We start from the raw sequence: 25,166 nt of genomic DNA, 5'->3' as shown, positions 1-25,166 counted from the left end.
ATGAAGCACTTAGTCAAGTTTACATTATTTTGTACATTGGATTCCACTTTATGAAAAATATATTAAACAAACTCGATTAATGAAACTATTTAAAAGAAAAATGCATTTTTTTCTATAGCTTTTAGACCAAGCCTTTTTGCTGCCATTTTGAAATGTTGCTGTGTCTGACATCACAGGGTTGATTAATTTCCCTTAGCTGAATAGATACAGTGAAGTAAAGGAGTAAATACAAAGACTGTAAAGCCTCATTTAACCCAATGAGTTAAGTTTTGGACGTGGAGCTGCTGCACATACAAGCATCAGATGTCTAATAGAGCTGGATACCAGAACGATCATGGGATTTCACGCCATCTTCATCAGCTATTCTATCTCGGTGATCTTATACACTGTGTTCATTACCTTAAATCGTTACGTGTATACGTAGTATGCATGAGGTCCAACTCTTTTTTTCATTAACGATATATGAAGTCACTGAATCATGATATGAAAGTTAATGTTTGAAAGAGCACATATCTAACGTTATGGCCTTTAATCATTTCATTATAAGTAATTTCTAGCTAGAATCCACAATATATAAACAAGTCTTATGCTATACCATAAAGCTAGAGCCGCGATGCAGACGCGGACAATTCGGTATCGGTTCAGCTTTTCATCATAACCGATCATTATGTCGCGGTAGGATACTATGGTGAGGAAGATGACCGGTGTTCCGGAGAATTCAGTTCCCCCTTCACAGCACATGCGTAACTTTTCAGTAATGACGTCATGCTTTCGCTTCGCTAGTAAATCAAAAAGTGTTGCTTTTGCTGTATTACCAAGCCCAATGTTGGTTGCATTAAACAATTTTTTATTATACTTTGTAATTGTAATTTTTGCATGCACTCAATATTTGTTTTGTTGTTAATGTGTGCAAGATGTGTGTTTTTTCGTGTTTCAAATAAGCCTTGTTGAAAAAATAGCACTGCAAAATTAGCGTCTCTTGTTTTAGGTAAGTCACAATGATACTTGTCATGTTTAAAATTGCATAGGCTGTTAATGTAAACACGTTTCACGTATCTGCATTTGAAAACACATGGGAACATATTTTCTGTAAGCAAGGGAAGTTTCCTGGATTAAAAAACAAAACAACAATACAATGACGTCTTTTTAATGTCATAATTGTATCCAACAGTTTTCATCCGAGAAAGGGCATTTATACAAAAATTATGGATACAGCACATAATGCAATTAAAAGATAGACTCTAATATTTTTATTAACTTTTAAAAACTTCTTTACTATGTATAAAGGGGTGTTAACATTGAAAAAAACATGGGAATTTTTTTTTTTTACGTGGCCCAAAGAAGTGTTAACTCCTATATATTACCTTTTGTGGATATAAAGGACACTACTGTGATGCTGGTGACATTTTTAATGGTATAATTATGTCTCTAGTATTTTCAGAAAAGTGTATTCACAGTGATTTATGTTATTTTTGTGGAAAACGCAATGACCATATGCATTCACCTGCTTGGGTAAATGGGTACTTTTTTATTATTAAACATTTTTTGTACCTTTGGTTCTTGTTAAATTGAAAAAAGCTGTTAAGTGAAGTTTCATAAACTAATTTCGAGAGGAGCACGTGATATGATTGTGCACCGCTGGCCACTCATCCGTAATCAGTAATAATCCAATCAGAATGATCCTAGCTTAGTATAAATGGATCACATTCTCCCCATCCTTTCTGCTCCATCTTCATTTTGGAAGAATCCCCCCTTCCACCCCATCTCCTCCTTTTTCTCCCCTTCTAAAGGGGGAGCGATCGAGACCTACCTGATCTCGGTTCTCCTGATATGCTTCTAGAAGGGCTCAAATATCTCCGAGCTCAGGGTTCTCTCCCGGGACAGCATGCCAAACCTGCTATAAGTGCTAAGCATATCTAAGTGGGAACTCTTGAAACATTATTTTAATGTCGAGGCATTTGTGGGTAAATACCCTACATGATCTTTCAGATTGCCTGTGATTGATGTGGTTATCACCAGTCATGTGTTGGCAGAATAAAGTAGGGCTGTGTGATATTGAAAAAACTAAACAAAACTAATATTGCAATATTTTGTTGTTCTGCCTTTAATATTGTGGAATAAATACAATATAACCAGATAGGTTGAATAGCTCTGTTAGGAAATAATCAATTAATTAACATTGATTTGCTTGATTTTGTAGGGGACTGATTGAATAAAGCATAAAACAATTTACACGCATAGATAGAGTAGGGCAAAGACAAAACTGCTGAGATAAACAGTGTTTTATGTTTTTTTGTTTGTTTGTTTTTGTGGAGCATTGAGACTGTTCTACTGATAGCGCTGATAATCAAAAATTGGAAGTAACAGAGGTAAATTCCTATGCTCGCTGTAGTAGCCCAGAGCTATCTCCGGTACCAGGTTCAGAGCCATGCACGCCAGATCCTAAGAAAAGTAAATTGGAGCCAACTCTTTATGAGGTACAGAAAAACATTGTGCAAATATTGGCTGAGAAAATGAATCAAAATACTGAAACTATACACCAGCAAATCAAACAAAACCGAGAATGCAGAAACTCCTTAAAAGAAGCCACTGAATTTTTCTTCAAAGAGATGCAGGATGTTAAAAAAGACATTGTGATGCTAAATGAAGGTAACGAAGGACACCAGAAGAGAATTTCAGAGCTGGAAGAAAGAGTAAATAAAGCTGAAAGGTACCAACGAAGATGGAATTTAAGGCTTTACGGTTTAGCAGAGCAAGAAGGAGAGAATGTCAAAAAACAAGTGATTGACATTTGCTGTGCCGTGGTCCCGGGGGCTACAAATGACTTCCCTCATCACATTGATCTCGTTCATTGTGTCGAAAGGAAAAACACTGAGAAAGTTAGACCGATCATTTTGAGATTTACAGCGAGATCAGCCAGGGAGCTTATTTGGAAGAACTTGAAGGGATCAGAATACCTTCAGTCCAGAAAGTTAAGGTTTGGAGAAGATTTAACAATGAAAGACAAAGACACAACCAACAGACTTTGGCATCAAATTGAAGCTGCACGCAAACAAGGAAAAAAATCATTTTTTGTTGGTGCCAAAGCTATAATTGACAGGAAAGAAATCTGTGATTAGTCTTATGCTGATTCTGATGTTCCCCTTCGGTTGGGGAACTTCAGTGCTATAAAGTGGATTTGATCTTGGAAAATCCACGTATTGGAGGATTCGGTTCAGAAGCCGCTTGTCTAAAAGAGTATTGAACGGGCCAATGAATGCAATGAATTGGCAGCGTAAGCTTGCGCGGGTGTGCTTCATTGCCAATTATCCCAGCATATAAGCACACCTGGAGCGAGCAAACGCCATCCTTTTTCGCTTCAGAGACTTTCTGATCGAGTCGATGAGGGTTCCTCCTGCTGTGATCCAGCGATTCCAAGCGAATGAGAGCATTTTCCCAGTCCAGAGTGTGTACACGCAGCGGCAGACGGTCGAGCTGGGTTTGTCCCTTGCCTGGCATTCTTTGGGTCCGGTCCTCCAGAGCGGTGCGTATAAAGTTGCAACTTCACAAAGAGAGCAACACAGTCGTGCAGCACGTCCTTTTCAGGACGGCGCACCGACTGTTCGTTTCTGGATGCAGTGGTTTCCTGTCCTCGGATGATGGACACGGGCACTGCGTTGCATGTCTGGGGGGTCCAGCATGTTAATGCGCTGCTCGCGGGCAGTTCATGTCGTCATTGTGATGCCATGACTGTTGCGCAGTAAAAATCGCGGCTAGCCTTTGCAAAAGTGCAAACCACCCAAGTTGTCCCCTGCTCTGCAGCGGGCACTCAGGCAGATCTGATGGTTTCAGTGAAAGATAATCCGTCGCCCACGGGCCCGTGGACCTCCCGCTCCTCTAAGCGCTCCATCCAAGCTTCGGGAGGGGGAAGCGATCCGTCTAACAGATGGTAGCCCTTACGCTCGATGACACCGGAGACCAGACGTCCACCGCGGCATCGGAGGGTGGGCTTTCATTGTCCGATGATGATCCAGACCCGCTCGCCCCCACCGGGCAGGTGAGTGCTGTCAAAACGGATCCTGAAACGGACATGTTAGCCGTGCTTTCCCGGGCTGCTTCCGTGGGTTGGAGATAGTTTATCCCCCAGCTCCACGGCCGGACCGACTAGAGGGGTGTCCCCTTCTTCGCGGAGGTGCACAGTAGGCTCACGCGGTCTTGAAGGGCACTTTTTTTCTGCTCGTGCTGCATGTCCCTCCACCCTCACCACTCTTGATGGTGGAACGGTCAGGGGGTATGTGGCGATTCCTCAGGTTGAGTGCGCGATGGCGGTTAATCCGCGCGGCGCCTCTTCTTGGCGGGGTCCGCTTCATCTTCCATCCAAAGCCTGTAAGTTATCTGCCTCCCTCTGAGCTAGAGCTTACAAGGCTGCGGGCCAGGCTGCTTCCGCCTTGAATGTGATAGCCACCTACCAGCGCTACCAAGCGCAGGCCCTGGCCGAGCTGCATGAGGGTGGGTCCAACCCAGGCTTATGAGCTTCACACCGCCGCCAACTAAGCTCTTTGGACTACTAAGTCCGCTGCGTGTGCGTTGGGGAGGACGATGTCCACACTAGTGATCCAGGAGCGCCACCCCCAGCTGATATAGGCAAAGTCAACAAAGTCCGCTTTCTTGACTTCCCCATATTCAAAGCTGGCATGTTCGGCGACACCGTCTGTGAATTCACCCAGGAGTTCGAGGCGGTGAGAGAGCAGTCTGATGGGTGATGTCTTATCAGCGGGTGCCATCCATACCTGCTCCTCGCCGAAGGCGCCCGCCTACGAGAGCTGCATTGCCCCGGCACACGCCTCTGGCGAAGCCAGCGCATCGAGCACCTCGGAAGCAGGCAGCCCCCCCTGCCCAGAGCGCCGCTAAGTACGACAACGGACTGCGAAGCGTCCCTGGGACAGGTCAGCTGGAGAAGAGGGAACTTGCTCTTTCCCCGCTGGAGGGCGGGGCCCCATTTCCAACGGCACTTTTTACTGCCATAAAAACATCATGAAAGAGCCCTTTTCCACTTCCCCGGATGTGACAGCCCGAAATCTGCCAGTCTGGGACGCTATGCTTTCTAGCTTGCAGATTCGGTGCGTTTCGCCAGTGGCTCACGAGCGCTGGGAGGACGGTCTCCTTTCTTCCACCCCTCGAGCCTCCCCTCCGGAGCTCGGGTGCAGAGTGAGAGCAAATCTCTCACCTTCAGCTCTTCTGTGGTACCAGCGTGCTTCCCGGATCAGCACACCCACTCTGGTACGTCAGCGATTGTAGCGATGAGTCCATTAGCAAGAGCTCTGCCTGCCTGGTTAGCGTGGGCCAGCTCTTCGCGGTGGCTCATAAGCACAATCAGACTCAGCTTTGCGATTCAGTTCACGAAATGGCCCCCCAAGTCACGGGTGTGTATTCACCAGGGTCAGCCCCCTGTCTGCCCATGTCTTGCGAGGGGAGATTACTGTCCTCCTGGTGAAGAATGCGATCGAGCCGCTCCCTCCAGCCGAGATGAAGAGCGGGTTGTACAGCCCACACTTCATCGTGCCCAAAAGAGCGGTGGTTCACGGCCAATCCTAGATCTGCACGTTTTGAACTGCTGTCTCCACAAGCTGCCATTCAGAATGCTCACGCAGAAGCGCATCCTGCGGTGCGTTCATCCTCTGGGTTGGTCTGCAGCATTAGACCTGATGGACGCGCATTTCCATGTCTCCACTCTTCCTCGACACCGTCAGTTTCTGCGGTTTGCGTTTGAAGGTCAAGCTTGGCAATACAAAGCCCTCCCCTTCGGGCTCTCTGTCTCCGCGGGTCCTCACCAAGCCCGCGGAGGTTGCCTTAGCGCCCCTTCGGCTAGCAGGCATCCGCATACTCAATTTTCTTGACGACTGGCTGATTTTTGCCCACTCTCGGAGCTATTGATTATGCACAGAGACAAAGTGCTCAGGCACTTCCACCTGTTGGGGTTTCAGGTCAACCGAGAAAAGAGCAAACTCGCTCCCGTGCAGAGGATCTCTTCTCTCGGGCTGGAGCTGGACTCGGTCACCATGGCAGCGTGCCTCTCTGGAGAGCACGCTCAGCTGATGCTGTACTGTCTAAGAAAGCTTGACAGTAAAATAGTGGTCCCACTGAAACTATTTCAGAGGCTCCTGGGGCATATGGCATCTGCAACCGCTTCACGCCGCTCGGATTACTCTATATGAGACCTCATCAGCACTGGCTTCACGATCGAGTCCCCAGACGCGCATGGCACACGCGCGCACACCGAGTCTCTGTTACTGCGCTGTCGCCGCGCCCTCAGCCTTTGGAGCGACCCCTCGTTCCTACAGGCCTAAGTGCCTCTAGGACAGGCGTCCAGTCTTGTTGTCATTTCAACAGACGCTTCCAACAGGGGCTGGGGGGCTGTGCGTTGCGGGCATGCGGCTGCGGACCTGGAAAGGTACCCAGTTGCATTGGCATATCGCCTGGAGCTGTTGGCAATGTTCCTCGCTCTTCACCTTTTTTTTCCGGTGCTAGAGCGGCAACACGTGCTGGTCAGGACGGACAGTACGGCGGTGGCGTATATCAACCGTATGGGGGGTAAGCGCTCTCGCCGCATGTCTCAGCTTGCTCCCTGTCTGCTCCTCAGGAGTCATCCGCGGCTGAAATCGCTGCACGCCATTCATATTCAGGCAAGCTCAACCATGCAGCCAATGCGCTCTCACAGCAGCCTTACCTCCTGGAGAATGGAGACTCCACCCCGAGTCTGTTCAGCTGATATGGGCGCGATTCGGGGAAGCCCAGATCAATCTGTTGCTTCCCCCGAGATCGCTCATTGCCAGTTGTTCTTTTCCCTGACCGAGTGCTCTCGGCACGTATGCACTGGCTTACAGCTGGCCTCGGGGCATGCGCAAATACGCGTTTCCCCCAGTGAGCCTGCTCGCGCAGTTACTGTGCAAGGTCAGGGAGGACGAGGAACAGGTTGCTAGTTGCGCCCCTCTGGCTCAACCACACCTGGATGTCAGAGCTCTCCCTCCTCGCGATAGCCCTTCCCTGGCAGTTCCCTTTGAGAGAGCACCTACTCTCTCAGCGACAGGGCACCTCCATTGAAGGACCTCCAAAGATCGGTGAGGGTGCCAGATCCCTCACCGATCTTAGGAGGTCCTTCGATGCGAGGAAGACTTAGGTAACCTCCGACTGCGGTAGCTATTACCGTCACTCGGGCTAGAGCCCCCTCCCCGAGCGCGCCTATGCCCTGAAGGGGAGTCTATTTAAATATTAATTCACCCCGCCCCCTCTCATGCCCTCTTAGGATCTCGCCCTCGTTACACGAGCCGCGTCAGATCTCTTTGATCCTCGACTCAGTATCTTTCTGTCCTTAAAGACAGCTCTGCTGGTTGCGTTGATATCGATTAGAGGGTCGGGGACCCGGAGGCATTTTTTCGGTCAGTGAATCGTGCCTGTAATTGGGCTGGCTTTGTCTCACGTCCTGAGACCCCGCCCGCGATATGTGCCCAAGGTTCCTACCACTCCGTTTTAATACCAGGTAGTGAGCCTGCAAGCGCTGCCCCCGGAGGAGGCAGACCCAGCCCTTTATTTATTGTCCAGTTCACGTCTTGCGTAATATCCGGACCGCACTCAGAGTTTAGATCATCTGAGCAGCTCTTCGTCTGTTATGGCGGTCGGCAGCAGGGAAGTGGCGTATCGAAATTAAGTTTTCCCACTGAATTGTGGATGCCATTCTCTCGCTTATCAGAGCCGAGATGAGCCGCGTCCCAGTGAGCACTCCACTCGGAGCTTCGCGGCACCTCTCTAACAGACATCTGTAGAGCTGCGGGCTGGGCGACACCCAACACATTTGCCAGTTTTTACAATCTGCGAGTGGAGCCAGTTTCCTCAAGTGTATTAGGTAACCCTTTGGTGATTGTGGAAACAATTCGGTAGGGTGTTGAAACACGCTTGCTGCGCCATTCTCCCTAACACGGAGATATGTGTGCCTTTTTATCTGTCAGTAAATTTCCCCGTCAGGTGAGCCCTGCAGATTCCTCCATGGCCCCCAGCACTGACTAAGCGGAGGAGACACTTGCTGGCCCATTACGTTGTTGGTCTGCCCGCTGGTCAGCCCGCGCCTTGGGTATAGGTGCCTGCTATGCGTGATCCCCTCTGGGCGATCCCATATGCTTATTCCGCCACAGTTAAGTCCCCCCCTGAGTGGACCCGTGTCTTCCCTCTCCGCTAACCACTTTTTTCTATGTGTACTCCCCCTTCTTAGGGCTAGTCCATATGTAAATTCTGCCATCTATTCCCCCCTTGAGTAGCGGATGGCCTCCGCAGCATCCTCCCTATCGGGATTGCACGCTTCCCAACGTACTGTCGTATTTCCTAGAATTATCTAGACGCTCACGACTTCCCAAAAAATATATCTAAATCCGTAAAACTTCTGTTGAAGTTGGATAAGTTAGGGCCAGGGACACGTTGGAGGACCGCGCCTCCCATAATGGGGGTGCGTCACGCTTGCTTGACTATCCCCTCATCGGGGGCGTTGGTAAGGTGCAGTCATTATGGCGTTTTCCATAGATCTCCTATATGTGGATTTTCCAAGATCAAATCCACTTTATAGCACTGAAGTTCCCCAACCGAAGGGGAATGTTTAAGGTTACAGAAGTAACCCTTCATTCCCCGAGGAGGGAAACGGAAGTGCTATACTCCGTCGCCATAATGACTGTCCCTTAGCTGTTAGAAAGTCTCTTCAGCTTAAAAGGATGGCGTTTGCTCACCCCAGGTGTGCTTATATGCTGGGATAATTGGCAATGAAGCACACCTGTGCAAGCTTACGCTGCCAATTCATTGCATTCATTGGCCCGTTCAATACTCTTTCAGACAAGCAGCTTCTGAACCGAATCATCCCATACGTGGATTTTCCAAGATCAAATCCACTTTATAGCACTTCCGTTCCCCTCCTCGGGTAACGAAGGGTTACTTCTGTAACCTCAAATGTTTTAGTTACCTGTAACTAAATAACAAGGATAAGATCATAATGATAATCTTTTCTAATTGGGCTGAAAGTAAATTGTAACAGCCTACACTTGTTTTATAGGAGTTTTAGTAGGCTATAACCTAAACCTTATTTTGAGTTTAATTTAAAAAAATATATATTATTTCATAGAATAATAATAGTTATATAAATGTTCTTGGGTGAGTGGAAAACATTTTTCTTTAGTATTTTATAAAGAGTTTATGTATATATTTGTTCAATGTTAAGGGCATTCATGATTTGTTAAAGAGAAAATCCGAACTTTATATACTAATTGCAATAGCTCTGTTAAACTACCTTTCGGCACCACTTCTAGATTTAACATAGGTAGAGGAGTTTAACAAGGAGATCCATTATCTCCATTATTATTTTTATTAATAATGCAATTATTATATCTTCATATTACATTTAATCCATTTCAGGGCATCCAGTTGGCCAGTAATGTAATTAAATGTTCCCAGTTAGCAGAGGATACTGCAGTTTTTCTGAAAGACATTAAAGAATTAAAAGTAGCTTTAGAGTTTAGGATTTTATTTAGCATCAGGATTAGCTATTAATATTTAAAAAATGTGAATTATTTGCTTTAAAAGAAAAACCTAGTAATATGTGTGGAATTTATGGAATTCCAATAAAAGATAATATCACTTATTTAGGAATTAAGATATGCAAGGACCAAAAAGAAAGAATAACACTAAATTATACCCCATTAATTAATAAAATACAAAAGAAATTCAATATTTGTCTAATGAGAGACCTATCTCTGAATGGAAGAGATTTGTTATCAAAGTCTGAAGGTTTATCTAGATTAGTTTACATTGCAATGGCTATAGACATTCCAAAACGTATAATTAACGAAATAAATAAATGTATATATAACTTTATTTGGAAAAATAAAATTCATTACTTAAATAAAAAAAAACATTTTCCACAAACCAATCCATTTAATCAAGGTGAGCTAAACGTACTTGACTTATCGAACTTGTTATCGAACTCTATTTTTAAAATTAATTGGATACAAACCAATATTCGCTCAAAAAGCAAGCTATGGTATTACATCCCTAATATTATTTTTGAAAAAGTAGGTGGCATTGAATTTCTTCTTAACTGCAATTTTAATATAAGTAAGCTTCCCATAAAACTTTCACATTTTCACAAACAGGCATTGTTATCATGGATCATTATATACAAACACAAATTTTCCCCTCACAAATGTTTCATTTGGAACAATAGATATATTACACACTGACAAAAATATCTTTTTTTTTTCTTAATTGGTTTAGAAGTAATATTTTGCTGGTTTCACAACTACTCAATAGTAATGGTCATGTGCTTACTTGAAATTTTCTCTTTATATACATGTTAAAGAGTACATGATGGTAATTAATGGTATTCCCTCTGAGCTTAAGAAATTATTAGTAAATGATATAGTTCAAGACACAAATGTAGATTTTAGTCTTAAATTGGAAGGTATAAATATAAAAGAATAAATTGAATAAATAATAATATTAATTATCTTAGAATGATTTGCCGGATTGTCAATGTTCCTTCAGCTATTGGGTATTGGAGATCACAATTTCAAGATGTTAACTGGAACGAGACTTTTAAGATTTCCAGACGTTTTTGTATAACGAATGAAATTAGAGAAGTGTCATTTAAAATTGTTCATCATATTTACCCTGTGAAAAAGGTAATTGCAAGATTTTGTAAAGATATTGATTTAAAATGTACTTTCTGTAACGATAAAGAAGAGATTATTGTTCATTTTTTTTAAGATTGTATTTATACACAATTGTTTTGGTGTGATCTTTTCTTTTTTGTTAAGCAGAGTACAAATATTGCATTGGACTTTAAAGAAAAAGATGTTTTATTTTTTATGAGAATACAGTTGACTTCAAAATTTGGCATATTGTTAATTTGCTCATTATATATGGAATAATTTTATTTATAAATGTAAATGGGCTGTGAAAAAACCTAATTTTTCTCACTTTAAAATAGAAATAAGTCATAACCTATGCACGATAAAAGAAACAAAAAATACCAAAGCAAAAAGAACTGTTGATTATTTTAAAGCCTTAAATTTAGCTTTTTGAATAGTTGTTATAGTTTTTTCTTATATTATACTTGATTGGATGTTAATATAATGTTGTTATTGCCCTTGTATGTTCTGTGTTGTAAAATTGCAATAAAAAAAGAAGACAAAAAAAAAGAAAAGAAGAAGAGGAATCGATCACGTGACTTGTCCAGCCCAATGACTGATGTCTGGTTTGACAAGAAAACATTTGAGAAACCATTCGACCATTTATTGTTCAAGGGGTGGGAAAACGTTGACCTATCAACACAACTTGAGAAATATGTGTTGTGAAGTGTGGCTGTGTTTATGTGCATAAACTATCACGACTCGTATTTGAAAAAAACAAAACAAAAAAAAAAACAAGCGAACGCGTGCTAAAAACAGGAACAATACAATAGACACGGGTGTCCATGCAAATAATTACAAATAATTTTTTGTTACAAATAATTTTTATAAACTCTGTGATTAAAAAAACACTGGGCTTACGCAAATAAAGCAAAACAACCATGAACTGTTTCAGTTCACGAAGCGAATTCATGACGTCATGATTTGTGTACATGAAATCAGCTGTAAAGTTGCGCATGCGCTGTGAATGTGGGTGTTGTGCCGAAATCTGTGAACCGTGGAAAACTGTGACCAGAGGGCAGGCACTTTTTTCCAGGGGTTTCAGTACAGCGTAACCGCTACTGCGTCATCGGGTGGGCGTGGCCTATCTGTGAATTTGCATAGGTCACGGATCATGCGCAGATTGTGAAAACAGCCGTTTGATTCAGATACCTGTACGTATTGCAGGGGTTTCGTGTCAAATGCCTTTTATATGCAGTACTAAATAGCTGTCCTGATCGCAGGTGTTTCATGTGAAGTCAGTGAATGTTATATTAAACAAATTAACTTAAGATACCTCTCAGATTACATTAATACTGTTATAACTTAAGATACCTGTCCCGATCCCACGGCTTTTGTGCCAAAAACTTTATATATCATATACAGTAGCATCAGATACCTGTCCTGATCCCAGGTGTTTCATGTATGATCACTTTTATATACATTAACATCAGATACCTGTCCTGATCCCAGGGGTTTCATGTATGATCACTTTTATATATATTAACATCAAATACCTGTCCTGATCCCAGGGGTTTCATGTATGATCACTTTTATATTATATACATTAACATCAGATACCTGTCCTGATCCCAGGGGTTTCATGTATGATCACTTTTATATATATTAACATCAGATACCTGTCCTGATCCCAGGGGTTTCATGTATGATCACTTTTATATTATATACATTAACATCAGATACCTGTCCTGATCCCAGGGGTTTCATGTATGATCACTTTTATATTATATACATTAACATCAGATACCTGTCCTGATCCCAGGGGTTTCATGTATGATCACATTTATATTATATACATTAACATCAGATACCTGTCCTGATCCCGGGGGTTTCATGTATGATCACTTTTATATATATTAACATCAGATACCTGTCCTGATCCCAGGGGTTTCATGTATGATCACTTTTATATTATATACAGTAACATCAAATACCTGTCCTGATCCCAGGTGTTTCATGTATGATCACTTTTATATTATATACAGTAACATCAAATACCTGTCCTGATCCCAGGTGTTTCATGTATGATCACTTTTATATATATTAACATCAGATACCTGTCCTGATCCCAGGGGTTTCATGTATGATCACTTTTATATATATTAACATCAAATACCTGTCCTGATCCCAGGTGTTTCATGTATGATCACTTTTATATTATATACAGTAACATCAGATACCTGTCCTGATCCCAGGGGTTTTATGTATGATCACTTTTATATTAGTTAACATCAGATACCTGTCCTGATCCCAGGGGTTTTATGTATGATCACTTTTATATTAGTTAACATCAGATACCTGTCCTGATCCCAGGGGTTTTATGTATGATCACTTTTATATTAGTTAACATCAGATACCTGTCCTGATCCCAGTTGTTTTGTGTATGATGACTTTAAATAAAAATAGAAAATAAATATGAGTTATGTTAATTAACTAAGATCGAGAAAGAAAAATTAACCACGATTTATTACAGAAAATGTGGTATTTATTTGTTTAAACATGACTGAATACCATATTTTAAACTACAAAAACACGGTTAATCTTACCACAACCATTATTTGGTTTAAAATGGAAGTACAAAAGCCCAGAGACAGTAAAACGGAGTAAAACGAGGTCAGCCGTTTTTGCTAATGAAATCTTTAAAATATAACATTATAAATCCAAAAAAATAACCTGTATGTTTGTTTTTTCCCTCGTTATCCACCGCGGTAGGTTCTTTATCCATTATCATCCTGTTTGAAATGACCGCGCTAAAAAAGAACCTGTACTGCGCATGATCGGTGACCTCTCAGTATTGTTTTTTTTTTAAGGGGGCGTTTCCCAAACACCGACCGAGCCACGCCCATTTTACGTCATGGTAATGAAACCCCTGGAATTTAGTGCATGCCGTGACCAGAGGGCGCTGTTCAGTAAAAATTTCACTCGGGACATGCTTGTCGCTCATGCACACGACCGTGAAAGCGCAGACACTGAATTCAAGCAATCAGCATCGAGCAGTGCTGTAAAGGGTGTTTTAAATGCTGCGATTCAGAATACAGGTTCATGGAAGAACTTTAACATAGTCCTGATATTTTGACCATCCAAATTCTTGTAAAGAAGAAATTTAAAAAATGTTTTTTGTCGCTGTTGTTGTCTCCTGATAGACTCGTATTTGTAGGTTTCGTTATGACAGGGGCGTAGACGTGTCCCCACCAATATCCACAAACTACTGAAATGTCCCCACAAATAATTTAATTCACTTAAAAACATTGCGCTGTCAGTATAAACCTAGACATGCCGAAAGGGTTAAATCACGTTCTCTCCTCGAGTCGCACCGCCCCCAAACACATATGAACATTGTGATTGGCTGTGCCTTTCCCTGCCGTCATGTGAGTGGCTGCTTTCAGGGGCCTGTTTCAGTAAGGAGGTTCAAACAACTCAGAGTTTAAACTTGAACTCTAAGTTGATTTACCGAGAGATTAAAAACTCTGAGTTTTCGGTTTCAGAATAGCTGATCTGAGTTGGGTCAATCAACTTCGAGTAGACCAACTCAGAGTTAAGCGCGCACACCGTGACTTTAAAAAGGCATTATCAATGGAGCGCAGACATTACGAGTGACTATGGCAATATCTTATAAAAGAGATCACCATTTCTTTCTCCAGCTGAACTTGATGTTCTCATGCAAAGTTATAGCAAATATGAGCGTATATATTTGAAAAGAAGCAACCATCAGTGAAGAAGAGACAGTTAGCGTGGGAAAACAGCTGCTCAAGTTAATGCCTAATTTCACTTTTTAAGTATTTAAATATTTAAGTATAATAAAATAAGTAATGTAATTTGTGGCGTTTATATTTTTTTTTCTAAACTTTTTTTATACATTTATTAGTTTTAAATGATTTAACAGTGCACTTGTGTGTCTGCCTTTTTTATTGATCAAGTGATAGAGGTTAATATAACATTTAGAAGGTAAGCAGTACTAAAAATAATTTTTAGAAAGAATAATAATCCCATTAATCTAGTTACAGTGCATGTCGAAGGTGAATTTAATTTAATTATTTATTAAAAAAGGATAAGCCATTCTCGTACAGTTCTTCTGTGTGTGACTATAGGCAATAGCAATGTTTCCAACCAAATATATTACATAAATGTATGTGCAAAACTGGAATATTGCATAAAAGATGCAAATAAAATTCCATCCAACGAGTCAAAGAGAAAGAAAATCGTCACTTTCTGATTAAACTGGCACCAAATATCAACAGTAAAAACAGAATTTACTGTGGTAGAAGAAGCTGCGTCAATTAATTCTTTATTTAGCCTAATTAATGTACTTGCACCTCGATGTCAGAAGACAATGCTGAAACACAATGAACACGTGGGGGCGTCTGAAGCCATGAGACGCGGAGACTCTTGACACGCACCAGACGTTCGGAGGTAATTAATAATATACAATAATACTGAAACAGTTAAGGCATTTTAGAATGACTAAAACAATATTTAAGACGTGTTACAGTGTGCTCAGCCTGCTGGTTTGTTAATTTACACACATTTTCATGATCATGATCATGATCTTTTTTTAATGTACATACTGTAATTTGTTCAGTAAAAGTGTTTCCATCTTAGTTTATGCGCACATTTTCTATCGAATAAAAGTTTATCCTACTCAGTTATGCACGTTTTTTATGCATATTTTAAAAAGTTATGTGCATCATGACGTTTCCATCAATCGTTTTTATGCACGTATCCAAAATAAGCATTAAAATAGGTGGGTGGAAACGTAAGGCTAAGGCCAGAAATACCGCTTCATCTTTAAAAAAGGGGAGGAGACAGACAGAAACTCTGAGTTTAGAGAATAAAACCTGCTTCTGACCAGGTTAGATTCACAGAGTAAGTTACCACAGTAACTGACTCTGAGTTAAAGTTACCTCTCTTTCAGAAACAGGCTTGACTTACCCTGCTTTCTCGAGTTTAACAAACCTGCCATTTTGAAACGGAAAACCCAGAGTTTCTCTCATTTCAGGGTTAAAATACTCTGAGTTTTCAGTTAACCTCCTTTCTGAAACAGGCCCCAGATCATAGTTTCAGATACAAACAGCGCCAAAACAACTGCGCGGGGGGAATTTCCCGATGTGTGTAAGGTGTATGACAGACACTTACTAGGATGGAGGTAGCAAAAAAAGGTGGACATAAAGAGCTTTTTTTCAACGAAAAGTGTAAGTCACATAAACTCAAGTTTGCTACTGAATGAGTCCATCATGGTAATCCTGCTATTGCTGGGGCCTGTTTCAGTAAGGAGGTTCAAACAACTCAGAGTTTAAATTTGAACTCTGAGTTGATTTACCGAGAGATTAAAAACTCAGAGTTTTCGGTTTCAGAACAGCTGATCTGAGTTGGGTCAATCAACTTCGAGTAGACCAACTCAGAGTTAAGCGCGCACACCGTGACTTTAAAAAGGCATTATCAATGGAGCGTAGACATTACGAGTGACTATGGCAATATCTTATAAAAGAGATCACCATTTCTTTCTCCAGCTGAACTTGATGTTCTCATGCAAAGTTATAGCAAATATGAGTGTGTGTGTATATATTTGAAAAGAAACAACCATCAGTGAAGAAGAGACAGTTAGCGTGGGAAAACAGCTGCTCAAGTTAATGCCTAATTTCACTTTTTAAGTATTTAAATATTTAAGTATAATAAAATAAGTAATGTAATTTGTGACGTTTATATTTTTTTTCTAAACTTTTTTATACATTTATTAGTTTTAAATGATTTAACAGTGCACTTGTGTGTCTGCCTTTTTTATTGATCAATTGATAGAGGTTAATATAACATTTAGAAGGTAAGCAGTACTAAAAATATTTTTTAGAAAGAATAATAATCCCATTAATCTAGTTACAGTGCATGTCGAAGGTGAATTTAATTTAATTATTTATTAAAAAAGGATAAGCCATTCTAGTACAGTTCTTCTGTGTGTGACTAAAATGTAGGCAATAGCTATGTTTCCATCCAAATATATTACATAAATTTATGTGCAAAACTGGCATATTGCATAAAAGATGCGAATAAAATTCCATCCAACGAGTCAAAGAGAAAAAAATCGTCACTTACTGATTAAACTGGCACCAAATATCAACAGTAAAAACAGAATTTACTGTGGTAGAAGAAGCTGCGTCAATTAATTCTTTATTTAGCCTAATTAATGTACTTGCGCCTTGATGTCAGAAGACAATGCTGAAACACAATGAACACGTGGGGGCGTCTGAAGCCATGAGACGCGGAGACTCTTGACACGCACCAGACGTTCGGAGGTAATAATAATATACACTAATACTGAAACAGTTAAGGCATTTTAGAATGACTAAAACAATATTTAAGACATGTTACAGTGTGCTCAGCTTGCTGGTTTGTCCATTTACACACATTTTCATTATCATATGATCATGATCTTTTTTTTAATGTACATACTGTAATTTGTTTAGTAAAAGTGTTTCCATCGTAGTTTATGCGCACATTTTCTATCGAATAAAAGTTTATCCTACTCAGTTATGCGCGTTTTTTTATGCATATTTTAAAAAGTTATGTGCATCATGACATTTCTATCAATCGTTTTTATGCACGTATCCAAAATGAGCATAAAAATAGGTGTGTGGAAATGTAAGGCTAAGGCGAGAAATGCCGCTTCATCTTTAAAAAAGGGGAGGAGACAGACAGAAACTCTGAGTTTAGAGAATAAAACCTGCTTCTGACCAGGTTAGATTCACAGAGTAAGTTACCACAGTAACTGACTCTGAGTTAAAGTTACCTTTCTTTCAGAAACAGGCTTGACTTACCCTGCTTTCTCGAGTTTAACAAACCTGCCATTTTGAAACGGAAAACCCAGAGTTTCTCTCATTTCAGGGTTAAAATACTCTGAGTTTTCAGTTAACCTCCTTTCTGAAACAGGCCCCTGGTGTTTTCACCGCTTTACAACAAACAATATTCCCTGAAAACTAACTGCAGAATAAACACCTACATGTAAACGTATATGACCCTGCCAGTTCTCCTAATCTCTTAGAGTAACATCTCCAAGTTCAGGTGAAACAATTTGTCAAAAAAAACTACAGCCTGTGCTCCATCTTTTAATAATACTGTGAGACATGTTTAATTTGTATGAAAAATGAACGAAAGTCTTTATTAAACTCTCTCTTTATCAGTTAATAAACATTATTTTAACAGGACACTTTCAGGCCTGTAGCCAGCTTATTGAAAGGAGGGTTATTTGTTTTCTGAAAAACTGAACCTTTTTGGAGTTATTCACCTGAGGTATAAATAATACATTTTAGTGACATATAAGGAGCTAATTTTTGCTGGATAATTTTGTTGGATAGTTATTATAACTACACTTTTTGATGTACCAAAACTATTTCCTACGGTTTTGTCAAATTGCTTTATTCACACATTTAAACTGTAAGTTTTATTAAAGTTTTATAAATAATAAAAATACTTTGAACTAGAAATTAGGACTTTAAATTCTTAGAATAAAGAAATGAAGAGTACAGATGCCAAAACCTCTAAATACCATGTAAAGTGAGCATTTCTCAGCCTTGTATATTTATGTTCAGTTATTGCACTATAAAGGCAATGAAAATAACATATTTGTCACTATAAAAGGTAAATCACTGAGTCCACACACAGGAGTTGGAGAAAAATGCTCATTTTAGAAGAAAATATTAAATGGCATTCAGAGGTTTTTGCATCTAAAATCTTCAAATATGTAAATATACTGATTTTTAAAATACTGTTTTATAATTATAATTTTCTTTGGGACATCTGTTAACTTGATTTAAATTAAAAACTGCCTATAGGCAAATAACAAACTGGCCAACGCATTCAACCTTCCTCAGTGAGAATTTAGCTATTTGAATAATCAAATAAATTCAAACATAATAATAATAATCCAACTTTTGGTCTTTCAAACCACCTGACCCCCCTTGGCTACACGCATGACTATTTAATTTAACTTAATAAATTGTAAGAAAATAGGATTACTTAATAATACATTTTAATAGCAGTTAAATAATAAATAGCAATATATATATATATATATATATATATATATATATATATATATATATATATATATATATATATATATATATATATATATATAAACAATATTCATTCTTGGCGGGGGTGACTCGTCCCCAATCCCCACCAATGTCAAGCGCAAACCTACGCCCTTGCGTTATGATATAGTTTATGCATTTCAAAGTACTGACACATGACTGTAGATCGGCTTCACAGAATCTGAGGTAACATTCCGTCTAAATATTCAACTGTATATGCCAGATTAACGTTTAATAATAATGTTTAATTAAGTAAGACAATCTTCTTTCTATTTGTATAACATTTTGACCAGATATTAGACTAATATATATTTTATTTATTGTGTCTGGAATCTGAAATTTAGCTATTGGAATGCCATCCCCCTTTTATTTGTGTGAATAATAAAATAAATATTTTTTTAAGTATACAAATAAAACATTTCAATAAATTAGAATGTCATCGAAAAGTTGATTAACTTTACTATTTCATATATTAAATAAACACTTGAAATATATCAATATGTGTGTAATAAATCTATTTGATATACCAGTTTCACATTTTGAATTTAATTAGTAAAATGAATCACCTGACATTCTAATTTAATGACATTCACCTGTATAAAGATATCTGGTCATCAATATTTAATAAACAGAAATAGGTCACGCACAAAACGATTTTTATTATGAATTAAATGAAATTTATTAAACATTATAATTAGGTTCAGAAAGGGATAACATACTTCTAAGGCTATGAATCTTACCTGTATCACATGTAACTTGAACTCAGTAATTAGCATTTGTAATGAACAAATCTCAATCTCATAACTAAATATTTAGTTTTACCAGTCTACCAGGAGACAACAACAACAAAATATTATGACTCCATTAAAGTTTTTCCATGAACCTACTAAGAAATGAGATTTAATATTTATTAGGAAATTTAAAAAATCATACTTTAATAATGATATTAATAATGTTAATGATGACGACGATTATTTATTATTATTATTATTATTTAGTAAGATAGTTTATTTTATTTTATTTTTTGAAAAGTGTATAAATATAGCCTGCTGATCAATTGAAATAAAAGTCATAGCCAATTAAATATGTTAGGCTACCCCATATGTTGACTGATTATAATATTTTTTAAATATTTCCCAAATGATGTGTAACAAAGCAAGGACATTTTCACAGTATGTTTGATAATATTTGTTCTTCTGGAGAAAGTCTTATTTGTTTTATTTCGGCTAGAATAAAAGCAGTTTTGAATTTTTTATGAACCATTTTAGGGACAAAATTATTAGCCCTTTTAAGCTATGTTTTTTCTCGATAATCTACAGAACAAACCACTGTTATACAATAACTTGCCAAATTCCCCTAACCTGCCTAGTTAACTTAATTAACCAAGTTAAGACTTTAAATGTCACTTTAAGCTGTATAGAAGTGTCTTGCAAGATATTTAGTAAAATATTATTTACAGTCATTATGGTAAAGATAAAATAAATCAGTTATTAAAAATGAGATATAAAAACTGTTATGTTTAGAAATGTGTTGAAAAAAATCTTCTCTTCGTTAAACAGAAATTGGGGAAAAATAAACAAGCGCTCTAATAATTTAGGGGGGCTAATAATTCTGACTTCAACTGTATACATATATATACACATACACATACACGTGTATATATATATATATATATATATATATATATAAAAGGCTGTAACGATACACGATATGAAATCGAAATCGCGACACTCAGATCTACGATCCTGTGTCGCGGTGTAATAAGAGAAAATCGCGACACACCCCGTGACTACCTTTCCAATAACGTCACTCGTGCCCGCAAAAGTTGAGCTAGTTGAAGAATGTGAGGAAACACTTTTTTTTTTTTTTTTTCGCTCGACATTACGAGCACTGCTCCGTTTAAGCCCTCGCAATATGCGTTTAGCGTCTGTTTAGTTTTACCTCAGTGTGAAACAGTAACTGTTAGCCAAAAGGTAAGTGAATTATAACAGCGCAAAATTTTCTGTAACCGTGCTGTGTGCTTTCTGTTTAACCTTGGGAGTTAACGTTACGTGCTGACTGACAGGTGCGCGATGCGTGAGGCCAGGAAACAAGACGAAGCTTTCAGTTAAGATGAACACAGTTTCTATAGTTATACTTTATTTATAGATAAAGGTACACGGCTCTGCATAAAATCACTCCATCTTGCTGGAGTTTCTAGCCGTTTCGATTTACTTCAGGACGCACTAATGCCGCTCTGAAGGTCTAATCGCTGTTTTAAGTTATCCAGAGCTGTATGAATTTACAAATCTTGAATATCACAATATTATTAAATATTACAATTGTAACAACACAGACAGCAAACCTTTTGCATAATCGATACCCAGCTGATTCAGTTGTTTCATAAGAGGACCGCGCTTCTTCTCTTCTTTTTTCCTCGTCAACATATAAGCTGTAAGGTGCGCCTTGTTTTCGGCCCCTTGTTCAACTGCAAGGCATACTTAATTTGCGGGACGATAACGTATAACCCGTGCCTACAGACACATTTGCCAAAGAAGCAAAATGGAAGAAGAATATTGCTGTTTGATACAGACGTGTTGATGCTAAACCAGCGCAAATGTTGACCTGGATGTGCGTCATAAACACAACAAATAGGCTTTACTTTTTATTTTACAGCTTTTAAAGCATGCATGCACATTGATGTAATATCATATTTAAACAACAAAGCTGTTTACAAAAAGTCTACTTATGCACGCGTTGTTGTTGTCTTTTCCTCACGCAGCGCGCACTTTTACCGCTAGGGAGAGAGAGGAAACCATATAGCAAGACATAATCCTTAAAATAATGATTACTATTAAAAATATAAAAGGTTTTGTGATTATAATAATAACAGCGGGGAATTAAATAAATGCATATTTTTCATGGAGCGGGCAATTTGATGAAGTATGCAATTTTTATTTGACGGAAGAAAAAAACATAGGCTATGATTGGAAAAAAAACAGCCTATGCCGGTTATTAAAAAGAATCAGTCAGTATTTTCGTTTTGTAATATAAATTAATTATTTAAGTGAAAATAATTTAGGGCAGTCCTATTTATTTTATTCATTTTATTTAGATTATTCTGCTCTTCTGTGCTAAACACTGCAGGTGCGTGTAGATGCTATGTTGTTCTTTTCTGTTATTAATATACTAGCATTTAAAAATAAATCAGTACTTTAAAATGCAATATTTAATGTGTCAGACACAAAATAGACACGTCAATTTGTTAAATTTAAAATTAAAAGTAATCTGACCAGTTAACCGCTAATAACCGATCAATGAGTGGCGGTTGTCGGTTAGCAAAATTAACGAAATGAGCATCCCTAGTAGCCATTTCATTTACTTTTTCTATGTAAGAGAACTTGATTGAAAACAAATTTTCAACATGCTTGATACATCTACACAATGGAGTTTAGTTCCCCTTCGTTTGGGGAACTTCAGTGCTATACAGTGGATTTGATCTTGGAAAATCCACGTATGGGAGGATTCGGTTCAGAAGCCACTTGTTTGAAAGAGTATTGAACGGGCCAATGAAGCAATGAATTGGCAGCGTAAGCTTGCGCGGGTGTGCCTCACTGCCAATTATCCCAGCATTTAAGCACACCTGGAGCGAGCAAACGCCATCCTTTTCGCTTCAGAGACTTTCTGATCGAGTCGATGAGGGTTCCCCTCCTGCTGTGATCCAGCGATTCCGAGCGAACGAGAGCATTCTCCTGGTCCAGAGTGTGTACACGCAGCGGCAGATGGTCGAGCTGGGTTTCTCCCTTGCCTGGTGTTCTTTGGGTCCGTTCCTCCAGAGCGGTGCGTATAAAGTTGCAACTTCACAAAGAGAGCAACACAGTCGTGCAGCACGTCCTTTTCAGGAGGTGCGTTTCTGGATGCGGTGGTTTCCTGTCCTCGGATGATGGGCATGGGCACTGCGTTGCATGCCTGGGGGGTCCAGCATGTTAATGCGCTGCTCGCAGGCAGTTCATGTCATTATTGCGATGCCATGACTGTTGCGCAGTAAAGATCGTGGCTAGCCTTTACAAAAGAGCAAACCACCCCAGTTGTCCCTTGCTCTGCAGCGGGCACTCGGGCAGATCTGAGGGTTCAGCGAGAGATAATCCGTCGCCCACGGGCCCGCAGACCTCCCGCTCCTCCAAACGCTCCATCCAAGCTTCGGGCGGGGGAAGCGATCCGTCTAACAGATGGTAGCCCTTACGCTCGATGACACCGGAGACCAGACGTCCACCGCCGCATCGGAAGGTGGGCTTTCATTGTCCGATGATGATCCAGACCCGCTCGTCCCCACCGGGCAAAACGGATCCTGAAACGGACATGTTAGCCATGCTTTCCTGGGTTACTTCGGACCAACTTAGGGGGCGTCCCCTTCTTCCCGGTGGTGCACAGTAGGCTCACGCGGTCTTGAAGGGCACTTTTTTCTGCTCGTGCTGCGTGTCCCTCCACCCTCACCACTCTTGACGGTGGAACGGCCAGGGGGTATGTGGCGATTCCTCAGGTTGAGTGCGCGATGGCGGTCAATCCGCGCGGTGCCTCTTCTTGGCGGGGTCCACCTCGTCTCCCATTCAAAGCCTGTAAGTTATCTGCCTCCCTCGGAGCTAGAGCTTACAAGGCTGCAGGCCAGGCTGCTTCCGCCTTGCATGCGATAGCCACCTACCAGCGCTACCAAGCGCAGGCGCTGGCCGAGCTGCATGAGGGTGGGTCCAACCCAGGCTTATGAGCTTCGCACCGCAGCCGACTAAGCTCTTCTACTACTAAGTCCGCTGCGTGTGCGTTTGGGAGGACAATGTCCAAACTAGTGTTCCAGGAGCGCCACTCCTGGCTGATATGCGCGAAGTCGACAAAGTCCGCTTTCTTGACTTCCCCATATCCCAAGCTGGCATGTTCGGCGACACCATCTGTGAATTCACCCAGGAATTCGAGGTGGTAAGAGAGCAGTCTGATGGGTGATGTCTTATTGGCGGGTCCGTAAGCCCGCTCTGCCCGCCGTGCCATCCATACATGCTCCTCGCCGAAGGCGCCCGCCTACGAGAGCTGCACCGCCCCCGCACATGCCTCTGGTGAAGCGAGCGCGTCGAGCACCTCAGAAGCAGGCAGCCCCCCTGCCCAGAATGCCGCGAAGTCCGGCAATGGACCGCGAAGCGCGCCTGGAACAGGCCATCTGGAGAAGAAACAGCCATAAAACTGCCATAAAAACATCTTGAAAGAGCACTTTTCCACTTCCCCGGATGTGACAGCCCGAAATCTGCCAGTCTGGGACGATATGCTTTCTAGCTTGCAGGTTCGGGGCGTTTCGCCAGTGGTTTACGAGCGCTGGGAGGAAGGTCTCCTTTCTCCCACCCACTCTGCGCTGCCCTACTGCTGGTACGTCAGCGATTGTAGCAATGAGTCCATTAGCGAGAGCTCTGCCTGCCTGGTTAGCGCGGGCCAGCTCTTCGCGGTGGCTCATATCAAATCAGACTCGGCTATGCGATTCAGTTCGCGAAACGGCCCCCCAAGTCACAGGTGTGTTTTCACCAGGGTCAGCCCCCTGTCCGTCCCTGTCTTGCGAGAGGAGATTGCTGTCCTCTTGGCGAAGGATGCAATCGAGCCGCTCCCTCAAGCCGAGAAGAAGAGCGGGTTTTACAGCCCACACTTCATTGTGCCCAAAAGAGCGGTGGTTCACGGCCAATCATAGATCTGCGCGTTTTGAACCGCTGTCTGCACAAGCTGCCGTTCAGAATGCTCACGCTGAAGCGCATCCTCCGGTGCGTTCATCCTCTGGGTTGGTCTGCAGCATTAGACCTGATGGATGCGTATTTCCATGTCTCCACTCTTCCTCGCCACCGTCAGTTTCTGCGGTTTGCGTTTGAAGGTCAAGCTTGGCAATACAAAGTCCTCCCCTTCGGGCTCTCTCTGTCTTCGCGGGTCCTCACCAAGCCCGCGGAGGGTGCCTTAGCGCCCCTTCGACTCGCGGGCATCCGCATACTCAATTTTCTTGACGACTGGCTGATTTTTTGCCCACTCTCGGAGCAATTGATTATGCACAGAGACAAAGTGCTCAGGCACCTCCACCTGTTGGGGTTTTAGGTCAACCGAGAAAAGAGCAAACTCACCCCCGTGCAGAGGATCTCTTCTCTCGGGCTGGAGCTGGACTCGGTCACCATGGCAGCGTGCCTCTCCGGAGAGCGCGCTCAGCTGATGCTGTACTGTCTGAGAGAGCTCGACAGTAAAATAGTGGTCCCACTGAAACCTCCTGGGGCATATGGCATCCGCAGCTGCTTCACGCCGCTCGGATTACTCTATATGAGACCACTTCAGCACTGGCTTCACGATCGAGTCCCCAGACGTGCATGGCACGTGCACGCACACCAAGTCTCTGTTA

At 41.1% G+C, this 25,166-nt stretch overlaps 1 long non-coding RNA gene across 6 annotated transcripts in view; it reads left to right on the top strand.

The window, feature by feature from the left end:
* The window catches only part of LOC137489108 (uncharacterized), a 54,864-nt gene that overhangs the window by 13,917 nt on the left and 15,781 nt on the right, over positions 1-25,166 (top strand). The window contains exon 7 of one of the 6 annotated variants that reach the window (XR_015523385.1): positions 197-853. The exons of the other annotated variants lie outside the window; for them this stretch is intronic. This is a non-coding gene — a long non-coding RNA (uncharacterized LOC137489108). Of the gene's footprint in view, positions 1-196; positions 854-25,166 lie in introns of those variants that run through there. 6 annotated transcript variants of the gene reach the window in all.

Source organism: Danio rerio, chromosome 23, assembly GCF_052040795.2.
Source record: "Danio rerio strain M-AB ecotype USA chromosome 23, GRCz13ab, whole genome shotgun sequence".
Taxonomy (NCBI): domain Eukaryota; kingdom Metazoa; phylum Chordata; class Actinopteri; order Cypriniformes; family Danionidae; genus Danio; species Danio rerio.
Note: the sequence above shows the minus strand (reverse complement) of the source record. Positions and strands in the feature narration are given on the sequence as shown.